The sequence below is a fragment of the Anomaloglossus baeobatrachus genome, chromosome 6, assembly GCF_048569485.1.
Source record: "Anomaloglossus baeobatrachus isolate aAnoBae1 chromosome 6, aAnoBae1.hap1, whole genome shotgun sequence".
Taxonomy (NCBI): domain Eukaryota; kingdom Metazoa; phylum Chordata; class Amphibia; order Anura; family Aromobatidae; genus Anomaloglossus; species Anomaloglossus baeobatrachus.
This window is the reverse complement of record NC_134358.1, coordinates 430,352,233-430,374,455: the sequence shown is the minus strand read 5'-3', so window position 1 is coordinate 430,374,455 and position 22,223 is coordinate 430,352,233. Positions and strand designations below refer to the sequence as shown.

Here is a 22,223-nt window from a genome sequence, read left to right as displayed (position 1 = left end):
CACGCAGCGATGTGTGACGCCGCAGGAACGAGGAACAACCTCGTTACTGCTGAAGTAACGATAATTGGGAATGGACCCCCGTGTCGCCGATTAGCGATTTTTCACTGTTTTGCAACGATGCAAAATCGCTAATCGATGTCACACGCAACGGCATCGCTAATGCGGCCGGATGTGCGTCACGAATTCCGTGACCCCAACGACTCCGCATTAGCGATGTCGTAGCGTGTAAAGCCCGCTTTACGTGATGTCATAAACAACCCGCTCCTACCACAATGATTTTTGCTCATTAGATGCTTCAATACAAAAGATAAGGTCAGAACTTGTTCACTGCTGCGAATATAAGATTTCCTGAAAAAATAGGAGATTAGAATCCAAAATTGAAAGATTTATTTTTTTTGTAATAATAAATATGGTGATATAGAAAAATAAACACTTATAAAAAAAATTACATTTAACAAAAAATTCAGAAGTAAAGAATAGGTCATTTTCAACTGACACATTCCTGTTTAGTAATCTCTGGTAAGCTGAACCTTATAGTTTATTATACTTAAAGACACAATTGCACTCCAGGAGTGGATTTCTGATGCACGCAGATAAGCTATTGCTTTCATGAGGCTATTGATCTTACCTTTGAGTGAGATGTACAGAAGGTGTCCAGCTTGGCTAAATTTCCATAATCCATTGATTTAATCTTATATATTACTGGTGGGTTTTGCTTCCTCCATTTCACAAACTGATGGGAGCTAGAGTATTAAAAAAAGAATATCATTTAGTTTTATTGAACACAACTGTATACAAATCCATTGGACTAACCAGATCATTAATTCAATAATCTCCGAGCCTAGAAGATTCAGGCAGATGGAGCAGCATATTTCATTTTCTGAAGATTTCGCATTCTTTTTATTCTTTCTCCTGTTTTAATTAAATGAACTGCACTTCAAGACAATGATTTATAAGGTCTCATGAAAGTTTCCCAAACATCTTTCATCTTAAAACAAGGGAGGAACGGTCAGATAAAAAGGAGACTATAAACTATACAGTGTCCTCCCTTATATGTAGGGAAATGAGAAAATCTGTTTCCCATTAACCCAACATGAAAGAAATAGTGCATGCTCAATTTAATTCTGTGTACAACAGTATTCCTCCCAGAAACATTGCTTATCCATGGATTACATTAACGACATATTGATTTTAATGGATGCCATGTAATGCTTCATTTCTGTACCTATAGAATCTGATGAAGAACACAAATACTAGACTTTCGGGTGATCGGACCCTTGCACAGAGCATTCTTTACTCAAATCATTTTAATATATTTTTAGATGCTTTGACTCCAAATAGGTTATTTTTAGACATTTCCTATTACAATCTATAGATTTTCATTTCTTTGTGTTGTTAGCTGTTATTTTTTGTGCCCTACATCTAACTGACAGTGATAACCTATTTGCAAGATCCATTAGTTTCCACTGTGGATGTTCTATTATTTGCTTCAGTTTCATCGCTATTCACTTCGATGGAGCAAATCCGTTCATTTTACACAAAGGCGCTTCTCCGAGACTTTGTGAATAAAAAGGCCTGGAGCATGTTCATTGTGGAGAAATTGTTAAACTGCCCACAATGAAGTTATAGCAAGAATTGGTCTTCAGAAAATTTTCAAGGAAAAAAAATATGGGAAGGAGTGTTGATATGGAAAACATGGTGTCAGGAAATACAATACCTCAACTCTTAAATATATGCCAACCTACTTCTTCCAATATTTCTTCCGTCTTCCAATATTTCCAAAAAATAGGGGATAACACGTGGCCAATTATGTATCACTATCTGGCAACTAAACGGAGATGACTGAGATTGTGGGGGGGAAGTTTGGGACAGAAGGAATTAGGTTCTGGATCTCAACCTGGTGGATGAGGTGTCAGTCATCGTGTTGGTTTATCAAGCTGCCTTGATGGTGGATATTGCAACAATCAAAGCAATATGCTGCAGTATCTGGGCAGAGCTGAGGTATGTGTTTCAAAGTAAGTGTGTTTGGCACAGTTTAGAGTGTGTGCACAGCAAGAGAGATGAGTGGTAGAGAGACCTGCTGTACAAGAAAGAAGTCTCAAAAAGGTAAAAAGTGGCAGAAACCAAAACAGGAGATGAATCCAAGCTGTCACCATTGTATAGTATTGTGAGAGAGAGTCCTGAAAATGCAAAGTCCCCAAAAGTGTCATTTGTGGCTGGTGTCAGGCTGTTGTTAAGGGAACCAATATTAACCCAATACAATTTCAGCTCAGTAATACAGATTAAGGCCTTTTTCACACGTCAGTATTTTGTATCACTGTTTCACCAGTATTTGGATGCCAAAACCAGAAGTGGAACTTACAGAGAAGAACTATAATTGAAAAACTGACACCTGTTCTGTGTTTTGGATACAGGAGGTTTTGGCATAAAAATACTGATGAAATACTGATGCAAAATACTGATGTGTGACAGAGGCCTAATTGTACCTCAGTCTGATCAAAAGTCAAAAGAAGACCCAGACTGACAAAATAAGAGCTGTGTTTGGAAGAAGGGAACACCAGTGGGACACAGTAACACAAACTAGTGTCTGTAATCACTTTCCACTTGATAATGGTTAACACCCAGTAGAATGAAAAAACATGTTGGGGTAATTCTGCTCCAACTCTTGTTGCGTGCTGTTATTACAAGTTTGTGCTAATGTATTACTCCCTTTGAGTTGGTTTGCCTTACTATAGACTTTGGCTTAGGACTGTATAGACTATACCAAGGGTCTAAAACACATGGCCTGTGAGCCACATGCAGCCCCTGGGGCTGCTTTTTGTGGCCCACAGGAACGTGGATGGATTGCAGATCATGACCAGTGCAGGGGGCCACTGCCATCAGTGCTTTATTTCAGAAGAATGTATTGGTGACGCTGTGCAGAGAAGCTCTCTGCACTGCTATATTAATGGCAGCCACCGGCCATTCAGAGGCCAGCAGCTGACATTGGTGTATGACATCAGCTACTGGCCTCTGATTGGCCGACAACTGCCATTGGTTTAGCTGCAGAGAGATTCTCTGAGCGTCGCCGCCAATACATTCACTAAAAATGACCCTCTAATGACGGCGGCCCCCTTCACCAGCTGCGATCGTCAAGAGGTCCATGTGCCTGTGTGCTGCAAGAAGCAGAAAGAAAAAAGGATACCAAGGGAACAGAGGGACGGTGAGAAGAATAGAACAGCACAAGAGGGTAAATTACTACAGAATGGGACTTTACTACAATAAGGGGACTAGAAAAGGATTTCAAGAATGGGACCAGCATGGGGTACATTACTACAGGATTGGGACCAGGATAGGGCACATTACTACAGGATCGGGACAAGGATTGACACATTACTACAGGATGAAGACCAGTATGGGAACATTACTAGGATGAGGACAAGGATAGGCACATTACTACAGGATGGGGACAAGGATGGGCACATTACTACAGAATGGGGACAATGATGGGCACATTACTACAGAATGGGGAGAATGATGGGCACATTCCTACAGAATGAGGACAAGGATGGGCACATTGAAGCATTCCAGAGTTATTACCACATAAAGTGTCGCTGGTCAGATTTCTAAAATTGTTTTGGGCATGAAGGTCAAGATTATCTTGGAGTTAAACAGGTTGTCCAGTCTAAAGCCACAAGTCTGAATTCACTGTATTTGATGCAGTCTTATAGATTTAGACTGGACAGTGCCTTTAAGGCTAGGGACTAAAGAGCTTTGTCCTATCACATAAATGTCTGTCTTGGCCGAAGCTTTTTTTCTGTTGGACAGTTTAAAATCATGGCAGTATTAGTGATTTTACAGTGACTTATTAGCAAAAATGTAATAGGTTGTTTGGTCTGCTGAGTGCTGACCAGTGATTGGCTGGTCGGGTAGACTTCCTGATTTGTGCCTAGAAGTTTTATACATGCTGTTTGGGTGGCGCCTCTCATCTCTTTCAGGCCTGTGATGAGGAATGAAGTAGCTGCACCTAAAAGTGGCATCTGAGTTTATGGTACGTACAGTATAAAGTTAAGTTCACATGTCCTATAAACATCCGTTAGAACAGATCCAGCAGCGATCCATTGGCAAAAACATTGTGCAAAACCCAACTTTATTTGTGCGTTTTGAAAAAAATTGATTTTCTGAGGGATTCATTTTTTTAACATTGGAGTCTAGGCAAAATGGATCCGGTAACTGATAGCTTTTCTTTCATTTGTAAAAGATCAGTTTTTGCTTACTAGAACAGTTTCATATGGAAGAAAATAGCATTAATGGATCCATTTTCCATAGATTCCAATGTTTAAAAAAAAAAAGATCCTGTGTTTGCACAACTTTTTTTCCAATGGATCACTGCTGGATCCGTTCTAATGCATTATTACTGGACATGGGAACTAAAGCGGGCTTTACACACTGCGATATCGGTCCCGATATCGCTAGCGTGGGTACCCGCCCCCATCTGTTGCGCGACACGGGCAAGTCGCTGCCCGTGCTGCACAACATCGCCCAGACCCATCACACATACTTACCTGCCCGGCGACGTCGCTGTGACCGGCGAACCGCCTCCTTTCTAAGGGGGCGGTCCGTGCAGCGTCACAGCGACGTCACTGAGCGGCCGCCCAATAGCAGCAGAGGGGCGGAGCTGAGCGGGACGTAACATCCCGCCCACCTCCTTCCTTCCTCATAGCGGCCGGGAGGCAGGTAAGGAGAGCTTCCGCATTCCTGTGGTGTCACACGGAGCGATGTGTGCTGCCGCAGGAACGAGGAACAACCTCGTTACTGCTGCAGTAACGATTTTTGAGAATGGACACCGATGAGCGATTTTGCAAGTTTTTGCAATGATGCAAAATCGCTCATCGGTGTCACATGCAACGGCATCGTTACACCGATGACCTGATGTGCGTCACGAATTCCGTGACTCCAACGAGTTCGCATTAGCGATGTCGTAGCGTGTAAAGCCCCCTTTAGTCTATCGTATACTAACATATTTTCCTATTAAAGTGAATCGAAATCTGTCAGCAGGTTTTTGCTATGTAAGCTGAAGCAAGCATGCTGCAAGGGTTAACACAGAAAGTTCAGACATGCTTGGTTTGTGACAATCTGATCTTTTGCTTTTTTGCTATGTTTGAGCAGCCCTTATAATTACAGGACTAACATCTCCCATGCAGAAATGTCCACCATGCCCCCTGTTGTGGGTGACACCTCACTGTCAACCAACAATATTAATTGAGAGCCTAGTGTGAGCAGGACACCTTCCTTGGCTCAGCTACATGACTAAACCTAAAAATTCAGATTGTGTCAGAACTGCTGCCCCCAGCAATCTAAGTGATTCATTGTTGGAATCAGAGTCTCTTTGCCTATATCGTGCTGCTCTCAGATGAGGTGGCAAAAACCTAATGACAGAATCCCTTTACATACTACTAACTATTATATTGTAAAGATGTAATATTCTTTATACTGTATATAAGGTCTAGTACTCTTCATTTTTCAGCCCTTCAAACATACTTGAATCTGTTTCCAGTGGCTGCATGTAGAAATGACCCTCATGTATAATGTTCCAATTTTATGCTAACCCTTCTGTATGATCCACAGCGGTTTAATTTAGACCAGATGGCTATGAGCACAAGTACACATTATGCTTGGTTTGTTCATGCATTCTTTCATTTAGTGTGTGCTTTTTTCACACTTTGTTCCCAGACTTCCTCTGCATACAAACTATTATCTACTAATAGCAGCCTGTAGCTGCATTCTACACAAGAGCAATAAAAGACAATCGGAAGTGCCTATGTCAAGATGATGGATGACGTTCGGTCATTGATCTGAAAATTTTGTACTATCTGGAGTAACCAGACGGTTGACAATTCTGCAGGATGAAAGAGGGGGAAATTATGTTCAGACTAAATGTTTTCAGTAATTTCAGTTTATGAACCTTTAGATACAATCAAAAATTGTATAAATGATGCTAAACCACTTTTCTCTTAGAAGAGAAGCCAGTTCCAGAAGTTTAGTCTTCAGTCCCACGGGAATTTAAAGTAAGTCATTTCAGGTCATTTTCTAGGGCACAGATTTATTTACCCTACTTATACCATCCAGTTCTTTGGAACATAATGGACGTCATGTATAAATTGAAGCATAGTTAATGAACAACCGTAAGATCAACTATCTCACATGGACACAAAATGGGCAAAATCATTATTTCTACCCAGAGTATATATCACAAATTTGGCTTAATATGATCATCAAATAGCACCTTCACATAATAAATCATATTTAATTATATTTAAAGATATTTATAAAAATGAAAATGTGTTTGTAACAATGTTATTATTCTAGGTAACAGTAACAAAAATAAGAATTAATTTAAAGGGAATCTGTCAGCAGGTTTTTGTACCTCATCTAAAAGCAGTATGATATAGGCAAAGAGGTCCTGAGTTCAATGATGTATCACTTAGATTACTGAGTTCAGCCTTTTTGACACAAGCCAAGATTTTAGATTTTGAATGTAGCAGTGCTGGGACAGCTGTACCTGCACACACCAGGCTTTCAGTGTACATTTCCTTAGACAAAAGCTTCTAATAACAGAAGGGGGCGGAGTCAGAGTACAGCTCCTTAGACCCACTAATGATAAAGCAAAGATGCTTAAACTAACAATGCAGGTAAACAAAAACCACACTTTGTAATAAGGGACGCAGGGCTGAATTCTCCATTTTAACTCTTATAGCATGCGGTCTTCAGATTACATTGAAGAAACCTGCTTACAGTGTCCCTTTAAAGGGACTTCATCAACAGGTTTTTGCTACCCTGTCTGACAGCATTATGATGGGCAGAGAACCTGATTACAGTGGTATTTCACTTATTAGGCTGCTTGCTGCAGTTTTGATAAAATCACTGTTTAATCTGCTGTATATGTACCAGTTCTCTCAATGCTGAGTCCTGTTCAACCTCACCACTGATTGGCAAATTTATGTATACTATGCATAGACAAAAAGCTGCCAATCACTGTTAAGGTTGGGGTTATTCAGAGCTCATGAATATGGAGGACTACATGGCGGCAGATTTACTAGTTTGCTAGTGATAATCTCCTGCTGATATAACAGTGGTTTTATCAAAACTACAGCACGCAACCCAGTAAGGAACATATTGCTGGAATCAAGGTCTTTGTCTTTACATTAATTTCTTAATGACCGTGGGCAGTAATATTACGTCCTAGCGGTCATAGTGTTACTGCCCGCGGTCTGCTGCCGGCAGCTTGCCACGATCGGCGCACATCTCAGCTGATTTTCACAGCTGAGATGTGTGCCTGCCAGGCACGAGCAGAATTGTTATCTGCCTGTGCCGTTTAACCCCTTAAATTGCACTGTCAATATGGGACAGCGCCATTATAACGGCATCGGTGGTAAACATTTACTCACCGGCCGATACCAAAAGTCACGTGACGTGATCACATGAGTTCCAGTGGTTGTCATGGTAGCACAGAGTCATGTGATGACTCCTGAAGCTCACATTATTTACTTTCGGTTTCACCTGACCCAGAGCAGGGTGAGGCAGAAAATGAGTATATCTGCTGTTTACAGCTGTGTAGCTGTGATCAGCAGATATGGCAGAGGGATAATATTGCTAATCCATATAGCCTACTAGGGGGACTAGTAAAATTAAAAAAAAAGTTAAAAAAAGTTTTAAAAAAATATAAAAAAACCTAAAAGTTCAAATCACCCCCCCTTTCACCCCATTGAAAATTAAAGGGTTAAAAAAGAAAATGTACATATGTTTGGTATCGCCGCGTTCAGAAATGCCCGATCTATCAAAATATAAAATCAATGAATCTGATCGGTAAACGGCGAAGCGGCAAAAAAAAATCCAAACGCCAAAAATTACATTTTTTTTTGGTCAAAACAAATTTTGTGCTAAATGCAATAACAGGCGATTAAAACGTAGCATCTGCGCAAAAATGGTACCGTTAAAAACAGCACCTTGAGATGCAAAAAATAAGCCATCACTGAGCTATAGATGCCGAAAAATGAGAACACTACGGGTCACGGAACATGGAGCAAAACGTGCGTCAATTTTTTCAGACAAACTTCTGATTTTTTTTAACCCCTTAGATAAAAGTAAACCTATACATGTTTGGTGTCTACGCACCGACCTCAGGCATCACACCCACACATCAGTTTTACCATATAGTGAACAGTGAATAAAATATCTCAAAAACAATAGTGCTATCACACTTTTTTTTTGCAATTTTTCCACATTTGGAATTTATTTTTTTGCCACTTTCCAGTACACTATATGGTAAAACTTATGGTTTCTTGTTAAAGTACAGCTCGTTCTGCAAAAAATGAGGCCTCACATGACCATATTGACTGAAAAATAAAAAAATTACGTCTCTCGGAAGAAGAATGGAGAAAAAAAAAACGGAAAGCGAAAAATCGGCTGTCGTGAAGGGGTTAAGCTGTATCACAATTTCTATTGCAAATTACTCCCTGAGAGTCTGTGCCCCTTTACAGTACAGAATATTTAGATGCGGTTTTAAAAATTAATGGAAAAAATTCTGTACAGAAATATGTGCATGTTGCAAAAAAGCCATTAGTTTCCATTGCAGATTTTACCCTCTCAATGTACATAGTGAAATCAAGAGCTACATGAACCCTACAATCCACAGCAAAGTCTTTATAACCTGCGGTAAAAGTTCACTATATAATAGGAATGAATCAGCTCCCTCCTGGCTAATAAGCTGAGGCACGCAGGCATACATACAGCATATGTAGTCTCTTACGGATCACCTCTTTGAATCACAAAAAGCCGTTCAGTTAATGTAATAACACTCAGTGGCTCACTGCTATCAGTGCTGCTAATTCAGAGAGACTTTCTAAGGATCCGTCTTCTTAGGCCTGCAACACACATACAGTTAGGTCCAGAAATATTTGGACAGTGACACAAGTTTTGTTATTTTAGCTGTTTACAAAAACATGTTCAGAAATACAATTATATATATAATATGGGCTGAAAGTGCACACTCCCAGCTGCAATATGAGAGTTTTCACATCCAAATCGGAGAAAGGGTTTAGGAATCATAGCTCTGTAATGCATAGCCTCCTCTTTTTCAAGGGACCAAAAGTAATTGGACAAGGGACTCTAAGGGCTGCAATTAACTCTGAAGGCATCTCCCTCGTTAACCTGTAATCAATGAAGTAGTTAAAAGGTCTGGGGTTGATTACAGGTGTGTGGTTTTGCATTTGGAAGCTGTTGCTGTGACCAGACAACATGCGGTCTAAGGAACTCTCAATTGAGGTGAAGCAGAACATCCTGAGGCTGAAAAAAAAGAAAAAATCCATCAGAGAGATAGCAGACATGCTTGGACTAGCAAAATCAACAGTCGGGTACATTCTGAGAAAAAAGGAATTGACTGGTGAGCTTGGGAACTCAAAAAGGCCTGGGCGTCCACGGATGACAACAGTGGAGGATGATCGCCGCATACTTTCTTTGGTGAAGAAGAACCCGTTCACAACATCAACTGAAGTCCAGAACACTCTCAGTGAAGTAGGTGTATCTGTCTCTAAGTCAACAGTAAAGAGAAGACTCCCTGAAAGTAAATACAAAGGGTTCACATCTAGATGCAAACCATTCATCAAATCCAAAAATAGACAGGCCAGAGTTAAATTTGCTGAAAAACACCTCATGAAGCCAGCTCAGTTCTGGAAAAGTATTCTATGGACAGATGAGACCAAGATCAACCTGTACCAGAATGATGGGAAGAAAAAAGTTTGGAGAAGAAAGGGAACGGCACATGATCCAAGGCACACCACATCCTCTGTAAAACATGGTGGAGGCAACGTGATGGCATGGGCATGCATGGCGTTCAATGGCACTGGGTCACTTGTGTTTATTGATGACATAACAGCAGACAAGAGTAGCCGGATGAATTCTGAAGTGTACCGGGATATACTTTCAGCCCAGATTCAGCCAAATGCCGCAAAGTTGATCGGACGGCGCTTCATAGTACAGATGGACAATGACCCCAAGCATACAGCCAAAGCTACCCAGGAGTTCATGAGTGCAAAAAAGTGGAACATTCTGCAATGGCCAAGTCAATCACCAGATCTTAACCCAATTGAGCATGCATTTCACTTGCTCAAATCCAGACTTAAGACGGAAAGACCCACAAACAAGCAAGACCTGAAGGCTGCGGCTGTAAAGGCCTGGCAAAGCATTAAGAAGGAGGAAACCCAGCATTTGGTGATGTCCATGGGTTCCAGACTTAAGGCAGTGATTGCCTCCAAAGGATTCGCAACAAAATATTGAAAATAAAAATATTTTGTTTGGGTTTGGTTTATTTGTCCAATTACTTTTGACCTCCTAAAATGTGGAGTGTTTGTAAAGAAATGTGTACAATTCCTACAATTTCTATCAGATATTTTTGTTCAAACCTTCAAATTAAACGTTACAATCTGCACTTGAATTCTGTTGTAGAGATTTCATTTCAAATCCAATGTGGTGGCATGCAGAGCCCAACTCGCGAAAATTGTGTCACTGTCCAAATATTTCTGGACCTAACTGTACGTGCCGCCGGTACGTGTTTGGTACATTTTTGCACGTATTGGCGGCACGTGCACACATGCACCAATGTTACCCTATGGTAACAGGCACACACATATAAAATCACATGGAACGTGTGTCCGTGTGGTTTGTACGTGTGTGCGTTTTTTTAGACGGATGACATGTCCACGTTTTGCCGGCATCACGCAGACACGGACTCGCTAAAGTTAAGGGGTCCATGTCTGCACGTACGGGACACGGACCATGTACGTGTGCTTTCCGTATGGTCCGTGTGCGTTTTTTATTTTTGTAATGGTGAAACGGCTCAAGAAACACGGACTGCACACGGACATGACACGTACGTATCTCACACATACACGGACATTCCACACGCACGCACGGCAAGCATACGCCATCACACTGATGTCACACGTACTGGAGAAACGGACATCCAACATGGAACACGGACACGAAAAACGGACCGCAAGACACGCACGTGTTTTCTACGTACGTGTGTTTCAGGCCTTATATGGGGTCCTCAACATTACAGTTAGATACAGTTAGATCAGTCAACCATTATAAAGTGGTAGACAAAGACTCAGTGCACTGGTTCACCCATAAAAGGTTTTTTTGGGGGAACCACCTTCTTCTGATTGACAGTGCTTTCCCAGAGCAAGTGCTGCCTGAAACTCAGCACGCATGTATGCTCATGCACACTGACACTGCCTGATTCCGGTGGCATAAACACAATGTCAGTGCACACAGTGTGTACTGTTCACCTTCCTGGCTCCTCTTGTAATCCGCTTGATCACTATACTTCTGGGTTTACCACTATAGCACTGAATGGCGGCCACAGAGGGGAACTAGAGAGAAATATGCATCTGTCCACATTGTGTTCATACCAGCATTAACACTATGCATGTAGTTGTCCTCATACAGCGTCAGTGTGCACACACATACACACAGGCTGAGTACAGGCACTGGTTGCTCTAGGAAACACAGAATTGAGGGATTTCCCCAAAACGCCAATTGAGGGGGTGTAAAGGCGCAAATAGCTCTTAGACATGTCAAGGTTGCAGAGAAGACCTCTCATTTGCATTTGAATTAAAAATAATTTTCTAAAACATTATGCCCCTAAAATGTACAGTTAGTATGATTTTATAGGGGCTTAAGGCCGCTTTACACACTGCGATATCGGTACCGATATCGCCAGCGTGCGTACCCGCCCCCATCGGTTGTGTGACACGGGCAAATCTCTGCCCGTGTCACACAACATCGCCCGGACCCGTCACACGGACTTACCTTCCCTGCGACGTCGCTGTGACCGGCGAACCGCCTCCTTTCTAAGGGGGCGGTTCGTTCAGCGTCACAGCGACGTCACAGCAGTGCCACTGAACCGCCGCCCAATAGAAGAGGGGCGGAGATGAGCGGGACGTAATATACCGCCCACCTCCTTCCTTCCGCATTGTGGACGGGACGCAGGTAAGGTGAGGTTCCTCGTTCCTGCGGTGTCACAGGGAGCGATGTGTGCTGCCGCAGGAACGAGGAACAACTACGTTACTGCTGCAGTAACGATATTTGAGAATGGACCCCCATGTCACCGATGAGCGATTTTGCACGTTTTTGCGACGATGCAAAATCGCTCATAGGTGTCACACGCAAAGGCATCACTAAAGCGACCGGATGTGCGTCACAAATTTTGTGACCCCAACGAGATCACTTGAGCGATGTCATAGTGTGTAAAGCCCGCTTAAGTCTCTAATATCATTGTACAGCTAGTTTATTAGGCATTTTAAGATCTGTCTGATGTCTGGAGTACCTTATTGAAAATTCTACACAATCTCTAGGTTTGGCCTTCACCAGTATTTGAGCTTCTTTATAGGGCTTGAAAAATATTTACACAGAAAACGCTATAGTAGCGTACGCAGCAACATGTTTCAGGTGTGCATGCACCCTTAATCATGTACACCAGAAACGTGTTGATGAATACGCTACTATAGCGTTTTCTGTGTAAATACCTGACGTCCTGTGTATAAGAATTTTTCAAGCAATAAAGAAGTTGTTCATTTGAGCTGGGCCATCGTTTCACTTATCATTAACCAGTCTATGGCGGAGCCTATGTCTGAGGTGGATAACAGTAATGGTGAGCTGGATTTTACTATTGTTGAAAAATATGTATAGATCAGCAAAGTTTGTGTTTGGGGCCATATATAAGGTATTAATTACAATGCATGTATTTTATCTACCTTTTTTTGTAGTAAATTGTTAGAAGTATTAAATATGAATTCTGGAAAATTATGAAACTGAATACACTTTTATTCATCTACTAATATCAGAATAAGAATATTCTAGAAAGTGCTAGCTTCGGCAGCACATAAGCTCAAATGCAGAGCTACACAGAAGATTAGCATGGCCCCTGCACAGCAGGCCAAGGATGACATGGACATTTGTGAAACAACATTCAACATTTAAAAAAAAAAAAAAAAAAAAAAAAAAAAAAGAATATTCTAGAAATAATTTGTGTTCAGAGTTGCTCAGTTCCCAAGAGAACAAAGGTATTGGGGTTTGCAGTTGTGACGCCCCTGGACTATCAGGTCGTCACAGGGTATTGTACAATCTGCCCTCCTGTGCAATATCCACCTCCTCCTTGGTTACGGGTCCCCAACTACATGGTGTTGCCTATATCAGCTAATCAAAATCCTGGATACACTCTGCACCACACCCACCAGACACACCAGTGGATGACCTGAGTGGAATAGGGTCGCCCACTGGGGGGGTTGGTTAGGGGGAGTCAGTAGTGTCAGGAAGTTCAGTCAGTTGAGGGAAGGAGTTTGGAAGTGAAGGAGAGAGGAGGTCAGGAGCATGGCTCCTAAGTAGTTACTTAGGTGGCAGACGGTTGTCTGGGCCTAGAAGAGCTGGGCCCCCGGTCGCAGGGGATCATGGCAAGGGACACAGAACTGTCGAGGAGGACAGCTGGCGGCCTTGCACCATCACCGGGCTGGGACCAGGGCACGATGGGGTACGTGGACCCTAGGTCAGGGAATAGCTTCAGGCAACCTGACAATTTACCCGACGAGATCCTTCAAGATCTGCTCTCCACCCGCTTCAAAATTGGGGTACTAGCGCAACGAGGCGTATAGGATTTTCCACTCAAACGGTCCAGAAAATCCCAAGTGTGAACAAAAAAAGATCACAAACCAAGCTTTAAGCGGCCCATATTATATTTAGATTTTATGCTGCAGTAATGCACGTTTAGTGCTCATACCCCTATTGATAGGTCAGGCTACATCTGGCCACACAAACATTTGTTGGGCCAGTGTACCTTTTCCATCTTCAATATACACACTCAATAGGCAGAAGGAAATAACCTACCAATAGACATTTCTAGTAGTAAAATCTCACGTGGGAAAATGAGATCCTTTGTATACCAACATCAGCTATTGTGGGAAAAGCTAATGACTTCCATACACATTGAATGGTCAGTTGGTTTCATCATAATCCCATGGTTTTGGGGGGTTTTGCGGTTTAAAGTGTAGTATAAATGAAAAATTATCTTTATTGCATGTGTCATTGATGCCCTATATGAATTTAGTTTATTGTGAATGTGTAAAAAAAATAACATTATTATTATTATTTATTTATAGAGCACCATTGATTCCATAGTGCTGTACATGAGAAGGGGGTTACATACAGAACACATATACAAGTTACAATAGACAGACTAGTACAGAGGGAAGAGTATACAGTATAATATATGATGATGATTGATTGATGATGATGATGATGATTGATGATGATAATGATTGATGATGATTGATGTGCCATGCCGGATGAGTTGCACTACCTGAGCAACCTCTGTGCGTTGTAGACACCGCCTTATGCTACCTTGTGAGAGAAATGACAAAATATAAAAGTGACTAAAACAACAGTCAAAAAGGAGGAGAATAGAGAAATGGTCTGTGGTCACCACCTGCAGAACTTCTCCTTTTTAGGGGGTGTCATGCTAATTGCCTATCATTTCTACCTGTTGTCTGTCCCATTTGCGCAACAGCAGGAAACAGAGGTACACAATCAGTGTTGCTTCATAACTGGACAGGTTGACTTCACAGAATTATGATTGACTTGGAGACACATTGTATTAAGTGTTCCCTTTATTTTTTGGAGCAGTATTATACAGTATATATATATAAATATAAATATATATATATATAAATATATATATATATATATGTTTTTTATATATATATATATATATATATATATAAAAACATATATATATATATATATATATATATATATATATACTAGAAGGTGACCCGATTCTAACGCATCGGGTATTCTAGAATATACGTATTGTGTAGTTATTTAATGTATGATTTTTTTATATATATATAGATGTGGTTGTGTGTAGTTGCCAAGTGTTTGTGTAGGGCACTGTAAATGTTCTGGGTGTTGTCTGGGTGGGGTGGGGGGGGGGGGTGAGAGCGGTGTTGTTTGTGTGTTGCATTGTTTGTGGAGCGCTGTGTGTCTGCAGCATTGTGTCTGTGTGGTGCTGTGTGTGTTGCACGGTTTGTGTGGGTGTGGCTCTGGGGTGCGTGTGTGTGTTTTGGGGGAGGTATGTTTTGTGCAATGTATGTGTGTTGCGCGGTATGTGTGTATATTTGTGTATGCTGTGGTGTTTGTGTGTTGGGTGTTGTGTGTGTGGGGCGTTGTCGGTGTGTGTGTGTGGGTGTCTGTGTAGGGCACCCCCATCGTGCTCCACCCCCCATGCTGCGCATCCCGATCGTGCTCCATCCCCCATGCTGCTCACCCCCCATCGTGCTCCATCCCCCATGCTGCGCACCCCCCATTGTGCTCCATCCTCCATGCTGCGCACCCCCCATCGTGCTCCATGCCCCATGCTGTGCACCCCCCATCGTGCTCCATCCCCCATGCTGCGCACCCCCCATCGTGCTCCATTCCCCATGCTGCGCACCTCCCATCGTGTTCCATCCCCCATGCTGCACACCCCCCATCGTGCTCCATCCCCTATGCTGCGCACCCCCCATTGTGCTCCATCCCCCATGCTGCGTACGCCCCATTGTGCTCCATCCCCATGCTGCGCACCCCCCATCGTGCTCCATCCCCCATGCTGCGCACCCCCCATCGTGCTCCATCCCCCATGCTGCACACCTCCCATCGTGCTCCATCTTCCATGCTGCACACCCCCCATCGTGCTCCATCCGACATGCTGCGCACCCCCCATCGTGCTCCATCCCCCATGCTGCGCACCCTCCATCGTGCTCCATCCCCCATGCTGCACACCCTCCATCGTGCTCCATCCTCCATGCTGCACACCCCCCATCGTGCTCCATCCCCCATGCTGCGCACCCCCATCGTGCTCCATCCCCCATGCTGCGCACCCCCCATCGTGCTCCATCTCCCATGCTGCACACCCCCCATCGTGCTCCATCTGCCATGCTGCGCACCCCCCATCGTGCTCCATCCTCCATGCTGCACACCCCCCATCGTGCTCCATCTGCCATGCTGGGGCCGCCGGGGGCGGGACCCGAGCGTGCCAACGTGTGCTGGGGCGGGGCCGAGCGGGCGAGGTGTCAGCGTATGCCGGCTCTCTGCACATGTGTACCGGGTACCGGTGTACGCTGGTAACCATGATACACATTGGGTAACTAAGGGAAGCGCTTCCTATAGTTACCCGAAGTGTATCATGGTTACCAGCGTACACCGGCTCCGTCACGATATCAGCATCGCAAGTTTATGTCCGCCGGGGGCGGGGCCGAGCGTGCCAACGTGTGCCGGGGGCGGGGCCGAGCGGGCGAGGCGTCAGCGTATGCTGGCTGCCTGCACATGTGTACCGGGAGCCGGTGTACGCTGGAGCGGGCGATGCGGGCGGAGGGCCGGGGCAAGCGGCCAATCCATGCAAGGGGCGGGGCCAGGCCGAGCCCAGCGGCCAATCCGACAGTTGTCACTGTAACGACACTGTCACTGTAACGACACAATTTCGGAGCAAGACAGACAGACAGACAGAATAAGGCAATTATATATATAGATATTAGAAGGTGGCCCGATTCTAATGCCTCGGATATTCTAGAATTTATTGTGTAGTTAATGTATGATTGTTTTATATGTATATATATATATATATATATATATATACATATATATAGATGTTGTTGTGTGTAGTTGCCAAGTGTTTGTGTGGGGCGCTGTAAATGTTCTGGGTGTTGTCTGGGTGTGGGGGTGTGTGAGAGCGGTGTTGTTTGTGTGTTGCATTGTGTGTGTTGCGTTGTTTGTGGAGCGCTGTGTGTCTGCAGTGTTGTGTGTTTGTGTGGTGCTGTGTGTGTTACACGGTTTATGATGGTGTGTGGGTGTGTTTTGGGGGAGGTATGTTTTGTGCAGTGTGTGTGTGTTGGAGGAGTAGTCCTGGGGAGAGAGGAGTATAATAGGTGGAGTAGGAGGAGAAGTCCTGGGGGGAGAGGAGTATAATAGGAGGAGTAGTCCTGGGGTGACAGGAGGATAATAGGAGGAGTAGTCCTGGGGGAGAGGAGTCTAATAGGAGGAGTAGTCCTGGGGGGAGAGGAGTCTAATAGGTGGAGTAGTCCTGGGGGGAGAGGAGTCTAATAGATGGAGTAGTCCTGAGGGGAGAGGAGTCTAATAGGTGAAGTAGTCCTGGGGGGAGGAGTCTAATAGGAATAGTAGTCCTTTGGGGAGGAGTGTAATAGGAGGCGTAGTCCTGGGAGAGAGGAGTCTAATAGATGGAGTAGTCCTGGGGGGAGAGGAGTCTAATAGGTGGAGTAGTCCTGGGGGAAGGAGTCTAATAGGAATAGTAGTCCTGTGGGGAGGAGTCTAATAGGAGGAGTAGTCCTGGGGGGAGGCGTCTAATAGGAGGAGTAGTCCTGGGGGGGAGAGGAGCCTAATAGGTGGAGTAGTCCTGGGGGGAGGTGTCTAATAGATGGAGTAGTCCTGGGTGGAGAGGAGTCTAATAGGTGGAGTAGTCCTGGGGGAAGGAGTCTAATAGGAATAGTAGTCCTGTGGGGAGGAGTCTAATAGGAGGAGTAGTCCTGGGGGGAGGAGTCTAATAGGAGGAGTAGTCCTGGGGGGGAGAGGAGCCTAATAGGTGGAGTAGTCCTGGGGGAGGTGTCTAATAGGTATAGTAGTCCTGGAGGGAGGTGTCTAATAGGTGGAGTAGTCCTGGGGGGAGGTGCCTAATAGGTGGAGTAGTTCTGGGGGGAGGTGTATAGGTGCCCAATGTGTGCGGGGGGCGTGGCCAAGTGGGCAAAATGTGCGGGGGCGTGGCGAGCAGGCACAGTGTGTGAGGGGCGTGCCTGAGCGAGCACAGTGTGTGGAGGGCATGGCCGGGCGAGCACAGTGTGCGGGGGGTATGGCCGGGTGGGCACACTGTGCAGGGGGCGTGTCTGGGTGGGCATGGTTTGCAGGGGGCATGGCTGGGCGGGCACAGTGTGTTGGGGGCATGGCCAGGTGAGCATGGTGTGTGCGGGGTGTGGCCGGGTGGGCACAGTGTGCGGGGGGGGGGGTGGCCGGGCGGGCAAAGTGTGCGGGAAGCGTGGCCGGGCGGGCACAGTGTCCTGGGGGCGTGGTCGGGCCGAGCCGAGCAGCCAATGCGACGGTTATCACTGTAATGACATCATTTTGGAGCAAGACAGACAGACAGACAGAATAAGGCAATTATATATATACTAGAAGGTGGCCCGATTCTACGCATCGGGTATTCTAGAATTTACGTATTGTGTAGTTCATGTATGATTTTTGTTATATATATAGATGTTGTTGTGTGTAGTTACCAAGTGTTTGTGTAGGGCGCTGTACATGTTCTGAGTGTCGCGGGGGGTGAGAGCGGTGTTGTATGTGTGTTGCGTGTGTTGCGTTGTTTGTGGAGCGCTGTGTGTCTGTAGCGTTGTGTGTGTGTGTGTGTGTTGTGCGGTTTGTGTGGGTGTGGTGTGTTTTGGGGGGAGGTATGTTTTGAGCAATGTGTGTGTTGTGCAGTATGTGCGTATATTTGTGTGTGCAGCGTTGTCTGTGTGTGTGGGTGTCTGTGTAGGGCGTTGTTTGTGATTCCTAGTGTGTGTGTGTTGTGCAGTGCGCGTGTGTGTGTGTGTTGGGGGGAGGTGTGCACCTCCCATCGTGCTCCATCCCCCATGCTGCGCACCCCCCATCGTGCTGCATCCCCCATGCTGCGCACTCCCAAACGTGCTCCATCCGCCATGCTGCGCACTCCCAAACGTGGTCCATCCGCCATGCTGCGCACTCCCAAACGTGCTCCATCCGCCATACTGCGCACTCCCCATCGTGCTGCATCCCCCATGCTGCGCTCTCCGAAACGTGCTCCATCCGCCATGCTGCGCACTCCCCATCGTGCTCTATCCGCCATGCTGCACACTCCCAAACGTGCTCCATCCGCCATGCTGCGCACTCCCAAACGTGCTCCATCCGCCATGCTGCGCACCCCCTATCATGCTCCATCCGCCATGCTGCGCACTCCCAAACGTGCGCCACCCGCCATGCTGCGCACTCCCAAACGTGCTCCATCCGCCATGCTGCGCACTCCCAAACGTGCTCCATCCGCCATGCTGCGCACTCCCAAACGTGGTCCATCCGCCATGCTGCGCACTCCCAAACGTGCTCCATCCGCCATGCTGCGCACTCCCAAACGTGCTCCATCCGCCATACTGCGCACTCCCCATCGTGCACCATCCGGCATGCTGCGCACTCCCAAACGTGCTCCATCCGCCATGCTGCGCACTCCCAAACGTGCTCCATCCGCCATGCTGCGCACTCCCAAACGTGCTCCATCCGCCATGCTGCGCACTCCCAAACGTGCTCCATCCGCCATGCTGCGCGCTCCCAAACGTGGTCCATCCGCCATGCTGCGCACTCCCAAACGTGCTCCATCCGCCATGCTGCGCACTCCGAAACGTGCTCCATCCGCCATACTGCGCACTCCCAAACGTGCTCCATCCGCCATACTGCGCACTCCCCATCGTGCACCATCCGGCATGCTGCGCACTCCCAAACATGCTCCATCCGTCATGCTGCGCACTCCCAAACGTGCTCCATCCGTCATGCTGCGCACTCCCAAACGTGCTCCATCCGCCATGCTGCGCACTCCCAAACGTGCTCCATCCGCCATGCCGTGCACCCCCATCATGCTCCATCCGCTTAGGAGTGCGCAGCATGCCGGATGGTGCACGATGGGGAGTGCGCAGCATGGCGGATGGAGCACGTTTGGGAGTGCGCAGCATGGCGGATGGACCACGTTTGGGAGTGCGCAGCATGGCGGATGGACCACGTTTGGGAGTGCGCAGCATGGCGGATGGACCACGTTTGGGAGTGCGCAGCATGGGGGATGCAGCACGATGGGGAGTGCGCAGTATGGCGGATGGAGCACGTTTGCTCAGCCTCTCTCCTTCCAGCCTCCCTCAGCATCAGCCCCCCCCTCCCAGCCTTCCCCAAGATCAGCCTCTCTGCTCCCAGCCTCCTCCAGCACGCCGTGCTCCTCTGCCGACACTCACCCACACCCGATCGCATCCACTCACCCACACAACCGATCGCATCCACTCACCCACACAACCGATCGCATCCACTCACACACACAACCGATCGCATCCACTCACACACACAACCGATCGCATCCACTCACACACACACCCGATCGCATCCACTCACACACACCCGATCGCATACACTCACACACACAGACACTGACGATATTGCACATACGCGCTGATACTCACAACATCCGGGGATATCACATGCTTCTGGCCATGTGATCCTCCCGCAGGTCCTGGAAGCTCACAGCACAATATCGCCGCCGAGAAGCAAGCGATATCCCAGGATGTTGTGAGTATGTGGATGCGATGTGATGTGTGTATGTGAGTGAGTGTGATCTGATTTGTGTGTGTGTGTGTGTGTGTGTGTGCTGTTATGTTATGTATGTTCTGCAGCTGCAGGACCTTGATGTGTGGATGCGATGTGATGTGTGTGTGAGTGTGAGCCGGTGTACACTGGTAACTATGATACACATCGGGTAACTAAGGGACCTTAGTTACCCGATGTGTATAATGGTTACCAGCTTTCACGGCCTCCGTTAAGATCCCAGCATCGCAAGGTTATGTCTGGCGCTGCCGGGATCCTGACGGAGCCGGTGTAGAAGCAAGCGATATCCCAACATGTTGTGATGTGTGAGGTGTGTGTGAGAGTGAGTGTGATCTGATGTGTGTGTGTGTACTCACCTGGGAGTTGCGGCTCCGTGTCAGTTGGGCCACAGCCAGCGTGCATTGTGTGAGGGGGGCGGGGCCTGCAGAGAGCCGGGGCGAGAGGCCAATCCGTGTGGGGGGGCGGGGCCATGGCGAGCCCAGCGGCCAATCAGCTTTGTGTCACCGTAAGGACACAATTTCGGAGCATGACAGACAGACAGACAGACAGATAGACAGACAGACAGACAGACAGACAGACAGAATAAGGCAATTATATATATATATATATATATATATATATATATATATATATATATATATATATATATATATATACAGTGCCTACAAGTAGTATTCAACCCCCTGCAGATTTAGCAGGTTTACACATTCGGAATTAACTTGGCATTGTGACTTTTGGACTGTAGATCAGCCTGGAAGTGTGAAATGCACTGCTGCAAAAAAGAATGTTATTTCTTTTTTTTTTTTTTTTTAAATTGTTAAAAGTTTATTCAGAGGGTCAGTTATTATTCAACCCCTCATTCCATCAGAATTCTTTTTGGTTCCCCTAAAGTATTAAGAAGTATTTCAGGCACAAAGAACAATGAGCTTCACATGTTTGGATTAATTATCTCTTTTTCCAGCCTTTTCTGACTAATTAAGACCCTCCCCAAACTTGTGAACAGCACTCATACTTGGTCAACATGGGAAAGACAAAGGAGCATTCCAAGGCCATCAGAGACAAGATTGTGGAGTGTCACAAGGCTGGCAAGGGGTACAAAACCCTTTCCAAGGAGTTGGGCCTACCTGTCTCCACTGTTGGGAGCATCTTCCGGAAGTGGAAGGCTTATGGAACTACTGTTAGCCTTCCACGGCCTGGACAGCCTTTGAAAGTTTCCACCCGTGCCGAGGCCAGGCTTGTCCGAAGAGTCAAGGCTAACCCAAGGACAACAAGGAAGGAGCTCCGGGAAGATCTCATGGCAGTGGGGACATTGGTTTCAGTCAATACCATAAGTAACGTACTCCACCGCAATGGTCTCCGTTCCAGACGAGCCCGTAAGGTACCTTTACTTTGAAAGTGTCATGTCAAGGCTCGTCTACAGTTTGCTCATGATCACTTGGAGGACTCTGAGACAGACTGGTTCAAGGTTCTCTGGTCTGATGAGACCAAGATCGAGATCTTTGGTGCCAACCACACACGTGACGTTTGGAGACTGGATGGCACTGCATACGACCCCAAGAATACCATCCCTACAGTCAAGCATGGTAGTGGCAGCATCATGCTGTGGGGCTGTTTCTCAGCCAAGGGTCCTGGCCATCTGGTCCGCATCCATGGGAAGATGGATAGCACGGCCTACCTGGAGATTTTGGCCAAAAACCTCCGCTCCTCCATCAAGGATCTTAAGATGGGTCGTCATTTCATCTTCCAACAAGACAATGACCCAAAGCACACAGCCAAGAAAA

At 46.0% G+C, this 22,223-nt stretch overlaps 1 protein-coding gene and 1 pseudogene across 2 annotated transcripts in view; one reads left to right on the top strand and one right to left on the bottom strand.

Moving 5' to 3' along the window:
• TMEM108 (transmembrane protein 108) overlaps positions 1-22,223 on the bottom strand; it is a 238,814-nt gene that overhangs the window by 179,127 nt on the left and 37,464 nt on the right. For both annotated transcript variants that reach the window (XM_075316629.1, XM_075316630.1), the window contains exon 2: positions 629-743. The gene's annotated coding sequence lies outside the window, so the exon portion shown is untranslated. The remainder of the gene's footprint in view (positions 1-628; positions 744-22,223) is intronic.
• Positions 12,904-13,017, top strand: LOC142244788 (U6 spliceosomal RNA; annotated as a pseudogene).